Here is a 17,185-nt window from a genome sequence, read left to right as displayed (position 1 = left end):
AGCCGGGTGTGACACGGTGGTACAACTCCTTTTCATCACCCAGCAAAACGAACGACTTGGCTCGTTGAGCCAGTCGCCGAGCTTCGGCCTTGTCGATGGGCAGCTCTCCTCAGAGGAGATATTCTAGGTACGGGGTCTACCAGTTCGGGACCGGTGTGACCCCATTCCGCTCCCCCTCAATGCGCAGGGCCTCACCCTCGGCGGTCGAGGGTACCTCGGGCTGGGCTGAGGCCTCCTCAGGCGCGTCGTTGATTTTGACGGATGGCTTATATATATCCTTGGAGAAGACGACCGGGGGGACTGTGGTTCGCCCCGAGGCTATTTTCGCCAGCTCATCTGCGGTCTCGTTGTACCGTCGAGCAACATGGTTGAGTTCCAGCCCGTAAACTTGTCTTCCAAGCGCTGAACTTCGTCGCAGTAGGCCTCCATTTTTTGGTCGCGGTAGTGGGAGTTCTTCATGACCTGGTCAATGACGAGCTGTGAGTCGCCACGAGCGTCGAGGCGGCGAACCTCTAGCTCGACGGCGATGCGCAGGCCATTAACCAGGGCCTCGTACTCAGCCACGTTGTTTGACGCCGGAAAATGGAGGCGCAGTACGTAGCGCAGATGTTTCCCGAGGGGCGAGATGAAGAGCAAGCCCGTGCCTACTCCTGATTTCATCAGCGACCCGTCGAAGTACATGGTCCAAAGTTCGGGCTGGATTGGGGCCATCGGCAACTAGGTGTCAGTCCATTCAGCCAGGAAGTCGGCCAAGACTTGGGATTTTATGGCCTTCCGAGGGGCAAGCAAAAGCGTTTCGCCCATAAGTTCCACTGCCCATTTTGCTATCCTACCCGAGGCCTCTCGGCTCTGTATGACTTCTCCCAGGGGGAAAGATGACACCGCAGTAACCGGATGAGACTCGAAGTAGTGTCGCAGCTTCCGCCGTGTCAGAATCACTGCGTAGAGCAGCTTCTGGATTTGCGGGTAGCGGACTTTGGTCTCGGATAGCACTTCGCTGATGAAGTAGACTGGCCGCTGGACGAGCAGTGCGTGCCCTTCTTCTCGTCTCTCGACTACGACCGCAACGCTGACCACCTGAGTGGTTGCGGCGACGTAAATCAAGAGGGCTTCTTCCGCAGCGGGGGCACCAAGATGGGCGCATTTGTAAGGAGCGCCTTTAAGTTTCCGAGGGCTTCCTCGACCTCGGGGGTCCAAGTGAAGCGCTCGGTCTTCCTTAAGAGGCGGTACAGGGGCAACCCTTTCTCGCCGAGGCGCGAGATGAAGCGGCTCAGAGCCGCAAGGCATCCCATGACCCTTTGTACTCCTTTCAAATCTCTGATTGGCCCATGTTGGTGATGGCCGCGATTTTCTCCGGGTTGGCTTCGATGCCTCGTTCAGAGACAATGAACCCTAAGAGCATGCCTCGGGGGACTCTGAAGACACACTTCTCAGGATTGAGTTTTACGCTCTTCGCTTTCAGGCAGCTGAATGTTGCCTCAAGGTCAGAGAGGAGGTCGGAGGCTTTCCTTATTTTGACGACGATGTCATCGACGTATGCCTCGATCGTTCTGCCGATGTGTTCTCCAAACACATGGTTCATGCACCTCTGGTAGGTGGCACCTGCATTCCTCAAGCCAAATGGCATTGTAGTATAACAATACATGCCAAAAGGTGTGATGAAAGAAGTCGTGAGCTGGTCGGACTCTTTCATCTTGATTTGGTGATAGCCCGAGTAGGCATCGAGGAATGACAAGGTTTCGCACCCAACAGTGGAGTCCACAATTTGATCGATGCGAGGCAGAGGGTAGGGAACCTTCGGACATGCTTTGTTCAGACCAGTGTAGTCTACGCACATCCTCCATTTCCCACCTTTTTTCTTCACAAGCACAGGGTTAGCTAACCATTCAGGATGGAATACCTCTTTGATGAACCCTGCAGCCATCAGCTTGTGGACCTCCTTGCCTATAGCTCTACGCTTTTCTTCATCAAAACGGCGCAGGGACTGCTTCACGGGTCGGGTGTAAGGCTCAAAATTTATATAAGAAAAATAGTAAAATAATAGAACAAGGAGATAGGAATATCTATGATATAGATTTTAGAATTTTTGAAACCTTCTTGGATTTCTCATGCCTTTGAATGTTTAACTTCAAAAAGAAAAGAATAATAAATAATAAATAAATAAGATTTTAAAGTGCAAAAGTATTATTCAAGAGAGAATTATGAATTCAAAGTTCAAACATGTATTTAAATTTAGTTTGGAAATTAAGACAAAGAGAAAGGATATAAAGAAAATTTATATAACTCCAAAATTGGTACTATTTAGCAATATAATTTGAGGATAAATTTGACACAATATTTGAATTTAAATTTGAATTTAAAGAGAAATTTGGGAATAAAGAAAAGAAAATAAGAAAAGAAGGACAAATTGAAAGTATAAAAAGAAAAGGATGCCTTGAACCCTAACTGGGCCGTTTCCAACCGGTCGGCCCATTTACCTCTGCCTCAGCCGTTGCGTTGATTCTACCCGCCGCGCACACAACTTCAACGCATCGCACTGCCGCGTGGGGCCCATGGTCCAGCCTCCCACTCCTCAGACTTTGTCGTGGTGCTGCGCCAGCCATTCTGTCGTTGTCTGGTGATCCCCACTGGGCAGGCCTCCACCGCACGCGCGCCTCGATTCCTCCTGCCCTCACTAACACGTGGGCCTCACACGTCGGCTACCCCATCTCGCAACAACGCGCGCGTGCTCCTATCCGCATGCCGTCTGCCATGTGGGACCCAAAGACCAGGCCGTCGGCTTCAACTACTTCGACCGAAGTTGCGGGCGAAATCGTCGGCAATCCCGGTCTTCTCGCGCGGCCATGGCAGCATTCCCTGGGGCTCGCTTGGACTCGGCCACTACAGCTATAAAGGCGAGACCCTACCCTCGTTACCCTCCTGTTGCCTCAACTCCTTGTGACGCTCCTACCAAAACACCACGCACCAGGAGAGCAGAAGAAGAACACGAGAGAGAGAAAGAACGCTGCCGCGGATCCAGGGGCAGGGCTAACCATCGCAAGTCTTCCGGTGAGAATTTCTTCTCTAAGTTTGCCCCGATGTCCTCTAGGCATTCGAGTTACTCGAGTTCGTTCCTACTCACCGGGGGAGGGGTCTGTCTGGTTGCCAGGTTTGCGCCACCAGGATGCGACGCCTCATGCCGTGGACAAGTCCTGGTGCCATGGATCGCTAGTGGAGAACCTCACTGATGTTCGCTGGGCCGAGTAGAAACTAGGGAGACCACCAATTCTGCGGTTGCCACTTGGGGAGACCAGAATTCGCCGTTGGCGGCCGACCACCACGACGGAGCTTCGATGCGCTGTGGGCCAGGGTCCCTACCTCATCCCCGTCGGTAATTCGTCTTCCAGGATGTTCTCCATTAATCCCTCATCGCATAGCACCAGTTTAATTTTGGATTAGTGCTCGGTGGCGGCGGAATTGCCGCTCGCGGGCGAGCTCCATCGCAGGGGAAGCCAGCCCCGCCGCCTGGGGTGCTCGGGATAGCAGAAGACACGCCAGCCGTCAGATGTAGAACCTGTGGCTAGGATTAGATCTGGGGGTAAACATCTTGTGTCGTCAATCTGGTATTGTGCGGCTGTGATTACAATGTGAATACCCCTTCGTGTGAGTCGATCCAAACCGTAGGATGTCTGGTGAATGCGTAGGATTAGATTGCGGTTTCATTAAATCATGGCCGTCAGATCCAGATCTAACGATGGGCGCTACGTACCTATTCAAGATTTAATTCAGTGCATCGGATCTCGATCGTGTGGCCTTGATTCGCCGATACCCCTTCGGCCACGTGTTTTCACAAAAGAGCCCCTGTGCTTCATAAGATTTAACCCTCCGTACATGGCTTTGGCGCTGTGTCTGTTGATTCTTGCGCAGAGACCCCAGGCTTCTCTGTTTTCTTGCGCCCAGTCCATAGGATTGGGAAATCCAGGGAAATAATTAGAAAATGGATTTTTATATAAAAATAAGTGCTAGAACTTGTATAAATCATAGAAAATTCATATGAACTCCAAATAGATCCATTCCAGTTCCTATAATTGTATAATATTATTGTTTATCCTCTAGTGCCTTTGTTTTGACATGAAAGTCACATTACAATTTATATATTATTTAATCTTGTACAAAACACATAAAATTCTTAGAAATTCATAACTTAAAATCTATAACCTGATTTGATCCATTCAAGTTGCGCTAGTCTCGTATGAATATTTACTATGCAATAACAACATTTATTATACCATGACATGTTCTTTTATGATTAGATCTTTATTTAACTTATGTTGGTTAGTCTCGTTAAACTACTTATCATTATAATATACTAGAATATAATTTATGGTCAATTTATAACTTAGATTAAAGTTGAAATAATTATTTATAGAATAACCTCTCATATGATTTATATTAACCAATTTATAATATAGTTTAATATTTTAGTCACACTGATCTCCTATAAAATCATAACTCCTTGACCATGACTCCGATCTTAGTGGTTCTCGATCCCACGATTCCGTAGCTTCGCGTAGATCATTATTATTCAGTTGTACTTATGTTTGGTGTGATGTTAATTTTGTCTATACCCTGTTTGTTTGTATTGCTACGACTAGCAGTGCGGTCACAAGGATTTGAAGAATCACCCTGGTAACTGGAATCTCAAGTGCCAGGCAAGTTGTGCCCTTGATCCACTTTTGTTACCCAATAATGTTCATTATTATCACTATTCAATGCATAAGTTTAATTTTGATGGGACCCAATAGGTCACCCTAGACTGTTTATCCTTTTACCTTGTTTACCCCTGATTCACTTGGGTAGTTATGCTATTGCTTTATCTATGGTTTTGGGTTTAATATTTCATTGTATCCATGTTCCAATTATTCCGTTATTTTATTTATGTTCATGATAAGATCATTATGTTAATTGGAACATGGAGCGACCACCCGGGAAAACAGTGCTACCACAAGGGTTTAATGGGACGCCCTTGGCTGATTAACTAGGAAAGCTAGTGGATGACTACCTTACCCGAAAGGGGCAAGGACAGTAGGGGAGTGGTCAGTGTAGGGAGGTCCTTGGGTTGATTTTGCTGCGATGGCGGCCAAGCGAGGGATTCCTGCACTGGAGCTTCCTATAAATTGTAGCGGGTTTTCTGAAGCTAGTGGAACTTTGTAAAGGCCTCGTAGTGTTATCCTGCCTCGCTTCCTTGGTAGAGGTGTATGGGATTCATGACCCCTTGGCAGATGGGTAACACGGCTTGTGGGTAAAGATGCGCAACCTGTGCAGAGTGTAAAACTAGTATACTAGCCATGCTCACGGTCATGAGCGGCTTGGACCCTCACATGATTAAATTATGGAACCTAAATTCAATTTGTCATTTGCATTTGCATGGGGTTATTTATTAATTTTGTTCTATTATTTATTATGGTTTGGTATTCACTTACATTTAGTAACTGCTAATAAAATTTTGACCAACTTATAAAAGCAATGCTCAGCTTCCACCTTTATTTGTTGATTAGCCTTACACTTCACATGAACTCCCATTTTTTGTGAGTTCATGCACATTATTCCCCACAACTTGTTGAGCGATGAACATGTATGAGCTTACCCTTGTTGTCTCACCCCCCACAGGAGAAGTACAGGTGGTTCAAGAGGAGCCACAACGAGGAGTTCGATTCGATCTAGGTGGCGTCTCCCAGTTGACTTTTTGGCACCAAGGATGGATTTTAGATCCTGTTATATTTATCTTTTATTTTTGTAAGTCTTCCGCTATGTATTAAGTACTCTGATTATTGTGACATTTATCTCTATACACTCTGTTATTATATATGTTGTCTCCTTTGGCGCATGTATGAGATGCACCTGGCTTTGTCCCTTAAAGCCCGGGGTGTTACAGAAGTGGTATCAGAGCAATGTTGACTGTAGGACGAAACCTAGATAGAAATGGACAAAACCCTTACCTACTTACCTTACTCTGATTCTTTCTATACTTATCTTGATCCTGTCTCACCTTCTATTGTTCTACTCTGATTAACCTTACCTTTACTACTATGATTCTTTCATAAACTTATCTTAATCTTTTCTCATCTATTTCTGCTTTACTCTGATTATTCTTACCTTTTCCTTCTAAAGACAAATGTGGATTTCACACTTTGAGATCATGTGCCTAAAGTAACCTTTAGGAATATGAGACCTACTCTTAGGAACAAAAACAAAACTATTTTTATAGTTAACTATACGCTTGAGTGCTGGTTCTTATGATACTTGTTTGATTTAGATCTTTGATTGAGTGTGATGAGTTGTGGAGTAATGTCCACAATTACTTCTACATATACGTATAGATAAATAAATAAAACTCATGAGATAACTAAACAACTTAGATTATCCTCTGTTGGAACTTGCTCACAGGCGCAAGTTGATCCAACGGGGGGGAGTAGTAGCGCAAACAGGGTTTTAGCACGTGATGGCAGAAGCTTTTTTCATCTAGCCTCTCAAGGGCACTGTGCGGGGGTATTTATAGGTGTCCGGGTGCCCAGCGTCCCGTGTTAAGGACGCATGTGCCCTCAGACACCTAGGTTATCCCCAGATTATTCCCATAAAGCGGGGTTACAGACTGTAATTACAGGGACGCCTTTATAAATTAGGCCCGTAACACGCAGCGGCCACGCAGGGCCCGTTACAATGGGCCGGATCACACGTGGGCCTCCGTGCTGGACGACGCCGCACGGTGGGATGACCTCGCCACGGGTCTTCGTCCGATGTCGTATGGGGCGAAGGGTGTCCCTGCCCGTTGTCTTGTCTCCGTTGGGCCAGCGTTTACGGCGAAGGCCCCGAGCGAAGGGTGGCGTCTTTGCCTTCGCCCCAACATTTGCCCTCCGAGGGACCAGTTCGACTAAGTCATCTGGTGCCGAAGACGTCGCTAGATGGCGGAGACGCTGCCCTCGCTCGAAGTGGTTCCGCGGGGGTTTTTGACATGACCGTTGATTGATGCCGTATTGTTGGACTGCAGGTTTCCCGAAGCGCCGCGCCCTGTGTATAAAAGGGGGCGGGGTGCGGCGCGTTTTGAACTTTATCCTTCCGCGCTCCGTGAAAACCCTAGCCGCTTTTTCCACCGTCTCTGCTGCTCGTTTGCCCTCCTTGCTCTTGTTCACCAGAGATCTGGCTCGAGTGAAGCAGACCGCCCGCCGCCGCCGACGGTATGTAGCGATGCCGACCTCTTCTTCTTCTGCTGCCGCTATGCCACCGGCCGACACGTCGTCTGAGGAAACACTGAGTACTGTGGCGGCGGAGGAGTTGCGCGCTGGCGATACGGTGGATTTTGGTGTGTCGCGGATGTCGTCGGCCTGCGTGCAAGATATGCAGCGGCTTGGTTACTTTGGCGGCAGAGTCGCTCGTGTCCCGGGGACGGAGGAAGTCCCCGAGCCGGAAGGCGAGTTGGTTGTGTTTGAGGCGTTCTTTGCCGCTGGTCTCCGCCTGCCTGCGCACCGATTTGTTGGAGAAGTCCTACGCAGATTTAACGTTCAGATCCATCAGCTGACTCCGAATGCCGTGGTGGCTCTGTCGAAGTATGTCTGGGCGACGACTTCGTACGGCGGACAGCCATCAGTCGAAGTCTTCGCGAAGTACTATTGCCTGCACTGGCAGAAGAGGATGATTGGAAATGAAGTTGCTCAGTTTGGGTCCTGTACATTTACGCCGAAGACCGGCAAGACCATGATGGAGGTAGTTGAGTTGGTTCCTTGCGCCCACAACAAGTGGGGCAATTGGCATGATTTTTGGTTTTACGTCGCGGAGGGTACAGTCGAAGACCATCCGGGGCTCCCCGTGTCTGAGATGTGCTCGCATTTTTACTCAGCATACCCGCCTTTCGAAGTGGCGGAGGAGGATGCGGACGAAGGGGCCCTTCGGTGCGCCGCCGACCTGAGCAGCGGGCGCGATTTGGTTGAGGAGTTTGTGGCGTACGGGGTATGGCCTTTGGCGCACGGCTGGGCGCTGGGCAAAGTGTGCCCTCGCCAGATGCCTTCCCATGATGGGAAGCTGGTGCGAAGTCCTGCCTTCGCGCTGGATCTGCATAGCCGCGATCGGGCCGCCTTTGTGCGTGAGGCGGAAGATGGGGCGGTGCAGATCGTTGGTCGGTATGTGCCGAGGATAGAGGCCATCGTAGCTGGGACATTCGCGGGTCAAATGACCGCTTGAACAGGGTTTTTGAGTTGAATCGTCTGCCGTATGGCGGTTATCCCGGCCAAGACGATGTGGATCGTCGCGGGAAGAAACCGGTGGTAGAGTCTGGAGACGACCCCGCGCCGGCGGCCGCCCCGTCCTCTAAGAAGAGGAAACTAGGTACTGCTGTGGGAGGACTTGGGGTTTCTGATGGTTTTGCTAGAGAATTGATGAGGACATGCGCGGCCGCGGGGGGAAGGATGTCTTCGCTCGAGCTCCGGGAGTCTTCGGCGCGGATGCTGAGGGTTACCGGGGGTTGGTGGCCTAAGAATGTTCCTGTCCCCCGCGCGGCCGGCGAAGACTTTTTTACATCTCGCATGGTTCGTGATTGGAAAGTGTTTCCTTACGGGTGGAATATTGCTGTTGTTGTGTCGGCAGTGACGGACAAGGATCGCTAGGGAGCTGCACTTAAGCGCCAGGCGGTCGTCAGGCTTCATGAAGCCAGGCCGAAGAGGCAGCAGGGGGCTGCGAAGACTACTGCCCCCGGCGGAGGCCAGCCGCCGCTGGCGGCTAAGTCGGCCGTCCCTGCATCTAGTAGGGTGCCGGAGGCTGCGAAGGCGGCTGCCGCCGGTGGTCCCAAGTCTGCGAAGGCTGCCCCTGCGTCCAGCGGGGTGCCGGAGGCTGCGAAGGCGGCTCGAGGGTTGCCGCCCCCGGGCAAGCGCGTTGCTGACTTCGCCACCGACATTAGTGTGGACGATTATCTTGTTGGTAAGTCGTTGGCTCGATATATTTATTTTTTTCTTTTTTTTCTTAATTTGTTGATACGTCGCAGGGTCGGACGAAGACAAACTTGTTGTTGTTCCGCCTGCCGCGGCTGCCGTGGTGCCGAGGGCGAAGGGCAGTGCTCTTTGTGCCGGCGGCGAGATACCGGCACTCACTGCCGTCAGTGACGAGGCGGGTGCTGTGTCCCACCGGCTGGAGGAGATGAAGGAGGCACTAAGTCAGGTGCGTTGAGCTAGACTTCGGTTTTTTTTAACCGGCTTCGCCGGGGCTGTGGTCTTATGTGTGTCTTGTAGGCGGCTGACTTCGCAAACCGCGCGGCGTTGGGGGCCCTGACGACAGTTGTGTCTGCCGAAGTCGAGAGACTTCAGACGCAACATGCTGACGCTGTCCGGGAAAAATCGGCCGCCGACAGTAAGTGCCGCAAGCTGGCGGACAAGGTGGCTGTGCTGGAGGGTGAGAAGGCTAACCTCCGGCGCCAACTGGCGGCAGAGAGGGAGGAGGCTAATGAGGCCCTCGCCAAGGCGCAGGCTGCGCAGGCGGAGGCCAATTTGGCACGGGCGGAGGGCAGCCTTGCCAGGCAGCGCGCCGAGCAGCTGGAGGAGCGGCTCAGCGCTCTGTAGAGCCATGTGGAGAGGGCCAAGGCCTCGACGCGCATGGAGGCTGAGCGGACACGCAAACAGCTTATGGATTCATACCATGAGCTGGGCGCGTGGACCGCTGAATTTGAAGTGCCGGACCGAGAGCCCGGACTTCGCTGTCTTGAGTGGGTATAGGAGGAGCTGCAGGCGCTCCCCACCATCGTGGAGGGGTTTATGTCTTATGCCTCCCTGGTCACCTGCGAGGGGGCGATGAACGCGCTCTCTCGCGAAGGGTGCCGACACTATGAGGTCTTCGACCAAGCTGATGAGGATTTCGAGCGTGATATCTACAAGGTTGAGGACCCTATAGTGAAGGAATCCGCCGGAGCCCTCTACAGTGCGCTGCCTGACCCGGAGCCGAACCCGGCGGCGGCTGTGCCCGAGGCCGCCCCGGAGCCGCCCCCGGAAACCGCCGAAGGCGTTCCCGATGCCCCTGCAGCCACTGCGGCCGGCGGAGACCCATCGCCAACTGCTGCGCCGAGGGCTGAGGATCCTGTGACGGTGGCTGCGGAGGCGACAGCGGAGGCTCCCGTGACGGCAGGGTCTTCGCAGGTGGCCTAGTGGGTGTGGGTAGTTAGGAAATTTTGGATATTTTTGCTGAACCTTGGTTGCTGCGCAGGTTCAAGATTTTGGGCCTGCGCACGCAACCGCTACTACTAATTTTTTGGCGGCTTCGACCGTGGGTGATGGGAATAAATCGGATGAGTCTGCATCTAAATTTTCCGAGTTTGGTGACTCTGGGAGCTCTATTGAGTGGACCGAAGAGTCGTCGGATGAGGACTTGGACTACTTTGCGGCCTTGGATGTGGCAGCGGCGGAGGCTTCGTCGCAAGCTACGGATGCTGCAGTTGTGTCTGGTCCGAGTACTGGGCGTAGGCGGCGAAGGGCGGTTGCGAAGCGTAGAGTGAGTGGGGCGGACGTCGGTCGGCTTCGTGTGAGTGGGGCTGGCAGGCAGGAAATGTTGTCCTTGCCGGCCGCTGTGTGTGCAGGTGAGGGGGAGTTGCGAAGTCTTTTTGCGGGGGAGGAGCTTAGGATAATGTTATTTAACTATAGGGAGATGGGAATTATTCCGAAGATTGAGCCGATGTAGAATGTGATGCCCTCGCTTGTACATGTGTAATGGTTTGTATGATGAGGTTGTGTGCCTTCGCACACTCAGCTATGTTCGCGAGGGCGTTATGTGCTTGGTCTGGTGTATTTGTTATGTTGGTCTGGTGCGCATGTAGTCGACCTTTGTGCGGACAGTTTGGTGTAGCCGTTTTTGCACTTGTTAGGCTTCGTCCGGCTGTACCATTGTAATCGGTTCGTCGGACTTGTTGCGCTGTCCCTGCTGCACCCTGAGGCGACTTCTGCAGGGATAGTGTTCGCGGAAAACTAGGATTTTTCGCACTTATTGTGCTAGCCCGTCTGTACCCTTAGGCGATTGTTGCACGGGTAGTCTTCGCGGAAGACCTCGATTTTTCGTATTTGTAGTGCTAATCCGGCGGCACCCTTAGGCGACTTCTGCGCGGATAGTCTTCGTGGAAGACTTCGATTTTTCGCACTTGTTGTGCTAGTCCGGCTGCACCCTTAGGCGACTTCTGCGCGGATAGTCTTCGCGGAAGACTTTGATTTTTCGCACTTGTTGTGCTAGTCCGACTGCACCCTTAGGCGACTTCTGCGCGGATAGTTTTCGCGGAAGACTTAGATTTTTCGCGCTTGTTGTGCTAGTCCGGCTGCACCCTTAGGCGACTTCTGCGCGGATAGTCTTCGCGGAAGACTTAGATTTTTCGCACTTGTTGTGCTAGTCCGGCTGCACCCTTAGGCGACTTCTGCGCGGAGTTGTCGCACGCGAGGGCGGCTGCCGCTGGACCTCGCGGTGACTTTGTATTAGTCGAATGTCGAAGACCGTCTGTGCGGTCTTGTTTCGACGTGGATTTTGCGGGGGATTTCTCTCTTGTTTATTACATGACTCCACCTCGTTAAAAACCTCACCCCCCGGGAGGAAAAGAGTGCGGGCCAGAACAAAATTGTTTTTGCAAATTACAAGGGCGAGCTGGCCCTGATGAGTCAAACAAAAAATTTGAGCAGATTATCAATGTTCCAGGAATGCTCTAAGTCTTCGCCGTTTGGCGTTGCAAGCCTGTATGCGCTGAGGGAGGCCTTCGACTTGACAATGTAAGGGCCTTCCCACATGGGCTCCAGCTTGCCTCTGGACTCCGTTCGAGCTGTCCGGACGAGGACGAGGTCCCCTTCGCTGAATTCCCTTGGGATGACTGCCTGTTCGCGCCATGCTTTTGTCTGTGCTTGGTACTTGTCCAGAGCCTGTAGGGCGAAGACGCGGTCTCTGTCGATGAGATCCTTCGAAGTTGGCTCATCTACGTCTAGGACGGCCGACGCGGCTGTCCGAGGCGACCCATGCTTTATTTCTTGCGGAGTCATGGCCTCCGATCCGTATAATAGGCGGAAGGGGGTAAACCCAGTCGCCCGACACTCAGTTGTATTCAGTGCCCAGACCACTTCAGGTAACAGGTCGGGCCACTTGCCTTTTTTGTCGTCGAGGAGCATTTTCTTGACGGCTGTGAAAATTTTGCCGTTGGCGCGCTCCACAACTCCGTTGGACTGGGGGTGGTACACGGAGGCGAAGGCAAGCTTGGTGTCGATGGAGAAGCAGAAGTCTTTGAAATCTTGGTTGTCGAACTGCTTGCCGTTGTCGACCGTGAGTTCGGATGGTACTCCGAAGCGGCAAACAATATTTTGCCAGAAGAATTTCTAGGCCGTCTTTGATGTGATGTTGGAAACTGCCCTCGCTTCAATCCATTTGGTGAAGTATTCGACGGCTACAAAGGTGAACTTGAGGTTCCCCTGAGCCGTGGGCAGGGGCCCGACAATGTCTAGGCCCCAGCGCTGAAGGGGCCACGTGTGGGCGATCAGCTTCGTGAACTGCGAGGGGCGTCCCGAGCGTGGGGAAAATTTCTGACAGGCCTCGCAGGATCTGACAACTCGATTTGCGGCGCAGATGATGGCGGGCCAGTAGAAACCTTGGTGTATCACCTTTGCCGCTAGGGCCCTGGGGCCTGCGTGGGAGCCGCAGGTCCCCCTGTGGACTTCGCGCAGGATTTGGACGCCTTCGGTCTCGGTGACGCACTTAAGCATCGGCTGACTGACCCCCTTTTTGTAAAGTTGTCCCTCGATCAATGCGAAGTCCCGGCTTCGGTGGTGGAGGCGCTTGGCCTCGTTGCTGTCGACTGGGTGATAGTGCCCCTGCAGGTACAGGGTTATTGGCGCCCACCAGTCTTCGGTCATGATAAGATTGATCATGCGGTGGCCCTCGCTGTCGTTGGTTATTTGGAGCCCTTTAGGGCTGCGGACGGCTGGCGTGCCGATGACGTGATAGAACACGTCGGAGGGTAGGGCTTCACCCCTAGCGGCTGCCTTGGCCAATGCGTCAGCTTATTCATTCTTGGCCCGGTCCACATGCTGCAACGTGAATCCCTTGAATTGTTTCTCGAGACTCCGGATGGCCGCGAGGTACTGCATAAGTGCGGGGTCCTTTGCTGCATAGTCTTTCTCGACTTGGCCGGTGACTACCTTGGAGTCTGTTCGGACTATGAAGGTGGTGACGCTGAGGGCTCTTAATTTGCGGAGGCCGAGGATGACAGCTTCGTATTCTGCTATGTTGTTTGTGCATCTGTCAGATTCCAGAGCGAAGCTTAAGCGTGCCACGTATCTGTGCCTGACCCCGGCGGGTGAGGTGATGACTGCCGCAGCGCCTGCCCCCGCATGGCACCAAGCGCCGTCGCAGTGGATTGCCCAAACCTTCTCTGCGGACGGGTCCGGCTGTGTTATTGGCCCGGTCCAGTCGACGACGAAGTCTGCTAGAACTTGTGACTTGATCGCTGTCCTGAGCTCGAAAGTGATGTGGTAGCCGGAGAGTTCGGCCGCCCATTTGGCGATCCGTACTGATGCCTCCGGGTTTCTGAATAATTCGCCGAGTCCCCTATCCGAGGTGACACGGACCTTGAATGCTTCAAAGTAGTGGCGCAATTTGCGCGAAGACATAACAACTGCTTATGCAATCTTTTCGAGCTCCGTCATGTTACATTTTGACGGTGTGAGCACTTCGGAGACATAATATACTGGGCACTGCCTGATCACGCCCTCTACTGTCTTCTCTTGAACCAGTGCCGCACTGACCGCGTGCGGCGAAGCCGCAACGTAAAGCAACAGTGGTAGCGAAGAGTCGGGGCTCGTAAGAACGGCCAACTCCATCAGGTACTGTATTAGTGAGGCGAAGGCCGCCGCCTGCTCTGGTCCCCAAACGAAGTCTTTTGCGCCGCAGAGTGTTTTGAGGAAGGGAAGACTTCGCTCGGCAGATTTGGAAATGAACCTGTTGAGGGCGGCCATTCTGCCCATCAGACACTGGACCTCTCTGGCTGACTGCGGGGGGCTTCATGTTCATAATGGCCTGGATTTTGGTTGGGTTGGCCTCGATGCCGCGGTGTGATACCAGATAACCCAATATTTTCCCCTGTTGAACACCGAAGACGCACTTATCGGGGTTCAGGCGAAGTCGTGCGTCCCGCATGTTCGCGAATGTCTCAGCGAGGTCTGCGAGATGGTCCTCTTTATTCCTGCTGGCGACGACAATGTCATCCACGTATGTGAATACGTTTCTGCCGACTTGCCCTTCGAGCACTATTTTAGTGAGCCGGGAGAAGGTGGACCTGGCGTTCTTGAGTCCCTCCGGCATTCTGATAAAGCAATATGTGCCGAAGGGTGTTATGAAGCTGGTGCTGGCCTTATCCTCCTCCTTCATGTATATTTGATGATAACCGGAGAAGCAGTCGAGGAGTGACATGACCTCGCACCCGGCCGCGCTATCGACTATTTTGTCGATCCGGGGCAACGGGAAGTTGTCCTTTGGGCAGGCCTTGTTGAGGCTGGTGAAGTCTATGCACATTCGCCACTTGCCACTCTTTTTCTGCACCATTACCACGTTGGAGAGCCACGTGGGGTAAGCCACTGGCTCGATAAATTTGGCTTCCAGGAGGCGGTGTACCTCTGCCTTGGCGGCTTCTGTCTTCTCGTCGGACATTTTGCGAAGCCGCTGTTTCTTCGGTCTCACCGAGGGGTCGATTCCCAAGCTGTGCTCAATTAAGGATCGGCTGACCCCGACCAGGTCGAGGGCTAACCAAGCGAAGACGTCCTTGTTCTTGGACAAGCAGCACAGGAGTTTTTCCTCGTCATGCGAAGTGAGGTCTTCGCTGATCGTGACTGTTTGCTTGGGCGTGGCCTGGTCGAGGGGAACAGTCTTGGTCCCGTCGTTGCTTTGTAGCTGCGCCTTGTGTTGTTTTTCAGTTGGGCTGGCGGGCGCTGGGACCTCGCGCTGAGCGGTAAGACAGTGGACATTTCTTTGCACGGGGACGAAGTCCCGCTCTATATTGCGCGCAGTCTGCTGATTGCCGTAGACCGAGATGGCGCCTAACGGACCTGGTATCTTCATGCACAGGTACAACCCGTGAATGGCTACTTCAAACTTGTTGATGGAGCCCTGGCCCATGATGGCGTTGTACGAATACACCATGTCGACGATGTCAAAGGTTATTTGCTCACTTCGGGCATTGGGCGCTACACCGAAGGAGAGAGGCAACTCTATTTTGCCGATAGGAAAAGTGCCCTTGCCGCCGAAGCCGTACAACGGATTATCCGAAGGCTTGAGCAAGCTGTGGCTTATGCCCATGCGGTCGAAGGCATGGAGGAAAATGATGTCTGCCTGACTGCCATTATCAACGAGGACTTTGTGCAGGTCCCAGCCTGCCATGCTGCAGTTGATGACCATAGCGTCGACATGGGGGGCGCTGCGCAGGTCGACGTCTCGGGCATCGAAAGTTAGCGATACATGGGACCACTTCGTCTGCACGACTGGACCGGTGATGGCGACGTGGTTGATGCTGCGGTAGTGGTCTCGCTTCTGTCGCTTGGTGTCGAAGTCGACACTGGACCCCCCAGTGATCATATGAATGACTCCGCGATACGGCTGATCGGCGAAGTCTTCTTGCTTGGGGGCGTGGGGGTGGGGGATGTTTTGTTGTTGCTGGTGTGGAGGTGGGGTGGGGGAGGCACGATTTGTACTTCCTGATGGTGTTGGTAAGCGTGGTGCGGTGGATGTGGGGCGGGGGCGTGGATATATGGTGGAGGGTGTTGCTGATAAGTGTGCGCGATGACTCTTGGGTTGTCGGCCGTTTGCGCCCGTGCCATCCTGTCTCTGGTGGCCTTCGTCTCTGGGCAGTCTTTGGTTTGGTGGGCGCAGTCTTCACCGTGGAAGAGACAGTAAAATCGGCACGGCGGCTGCGCGCGTCCCCGGCCCCTACCGCGAGTTCCACTTCCGCGGCCTTGGGGGGGATATTTCTGGCGGCGAGGGGCATCACCCGCGGGGTGCTGGTTGGCAATGTTGTGCACCTGCTGCTGATTACGGCCGTCCCGGCCGGAGTCTGGCTGCGGAGTCCTCGTCCACGTGCGGCTGGACTGTGGAGCGTCTTTGGGTTTCCTCTGAGACTCAACCTTGCGCTGGTGGAGCTCTTCGGATTTGGCATATTTTTCAAATAGTTGATATAATTCCTGGAGGTTCTTGGGCGGGTCCCTGATGCAATGGCTGTAAAGGACGCCGGCGCGAAGGCCAATGATGGCGTAGTGAATGGTGATCTGGTCATCAACTGAGGGCAGCTGTGACTTGAGTGTTAGAAACTTGCGGTAATACTCCCGCAGAGTCTCTTTTTCCAGTTGCTTGCAGAGTGAGAGTTCGGCCAAGGCGTCGGTGTCTGGGCGGTACCCTTGGAAGTTGAGTAGGAATTTGTCCCTTAGGCTTCTCCAGGAATCAATGGACAGCGGGGGCAACCTGGTGAACCAGGTGAGAGCTGGGCCTTCGAGGGCGATGATGAAAGACTTGGCCATTGTGGCGTCGTCCCCTCCGGAAGATGCGACGGCGACCTGATAACTCATGATGTACTAAGCTGGGTCCGTGCTGCCGTTGTACTTGGGATAGGTCCCTGCCCGGAAGTTGGTAGGCCAGGGTGTCACTTGCAGATGTGGCGCCAGGGGACTTCGCTCGTCGAGGTAGTTGACCCCTTGAAATGGCGCGGCGTGTGGGAAGGCGTAGTCGCGCTGGGGGAAGTGCGGGTCTTCCACCTGCGCGCGCTGTTGCAGGGGTGGCCCGTGCTGCAGGCCGCGGGGGCCTTCGCGTATGTCTTCCACTTGTGCACGCTGTTGCAGGGGTGGCCCGTGCTGCAGGCCGAGGTGGCCTTCGCACTGCATCAGCGCGATCTCCCGCTCGAGGTCCTAGGCCTTCTGCTCTTCGTCGCGTATCATTTGCCGCACCTTGGCTAGTGCAGACACGTGCTGGCGCTTGGCCTCCAGTATCTCTTTTTGCCTCTGGAGATTGCGGTTCTTGAGGCGCAGGGCGCGCAGCTGTAGCTGTTCTTCCTCTGAAACGCCGAGGACTTCACCGTCCTCAGTGAGGTCCGCGCCCTCCGGTGGGGTGAAGCCGAGGACTTCACCATCCTCGGTGAGGTCCGCGCCTTCCGGTGGGGCGAAGCCTGGGGGAGGCT

The 17,185-nt window shown here is 53.3% G+C and overlaps 1 long non-coding RNA gene across 2 annotated transcripts; it reads left to right on the top strand.

Moving 5' to 3' along the window:
• The first annotated feature begins 2,760 nt into the window (after positions 1-2,760).
• Positions 2,761-4,696, top strand: LOC103644202 (uncharacterized). Of its 2 annotated transcripts, none has more exons than XR_561523.4 (3): positions 2,761-3,048; positions 3,149-3,370; positions 4,638-4,696. It is a non-coding gene; the product is annotated as an uncharacterized lncRNA (long non-coding RNA). The 2 variants fall into 2 exon arrangements; XR_561524.4 differs by having other exon boundaries at positions 4,635-4,691.
• The last annotated feature ends 12,489 nt before the right edge of the window (positions 4,697-17,185 follow it).

This window comes from Zea mays, chromosome 1 (assembly GCF_902167145.1).
Source record: "Zea mays cultivar B73 chromosome 1, Zm-B73-REFERENCE-NAM-5.0, whole genome shotgun sequence".
Lineage (NCBI taxonomy): Eukaryota > Viridiplantae > Streptophyta > Magnoliopsida > Poales > Poaceae > Zea > Zea mays.
The sequence above is the reverse complement of the archived record's forward strand: the minus strand, read 5'-3'. Positions and strand labels throughout refer to the sequence as shown.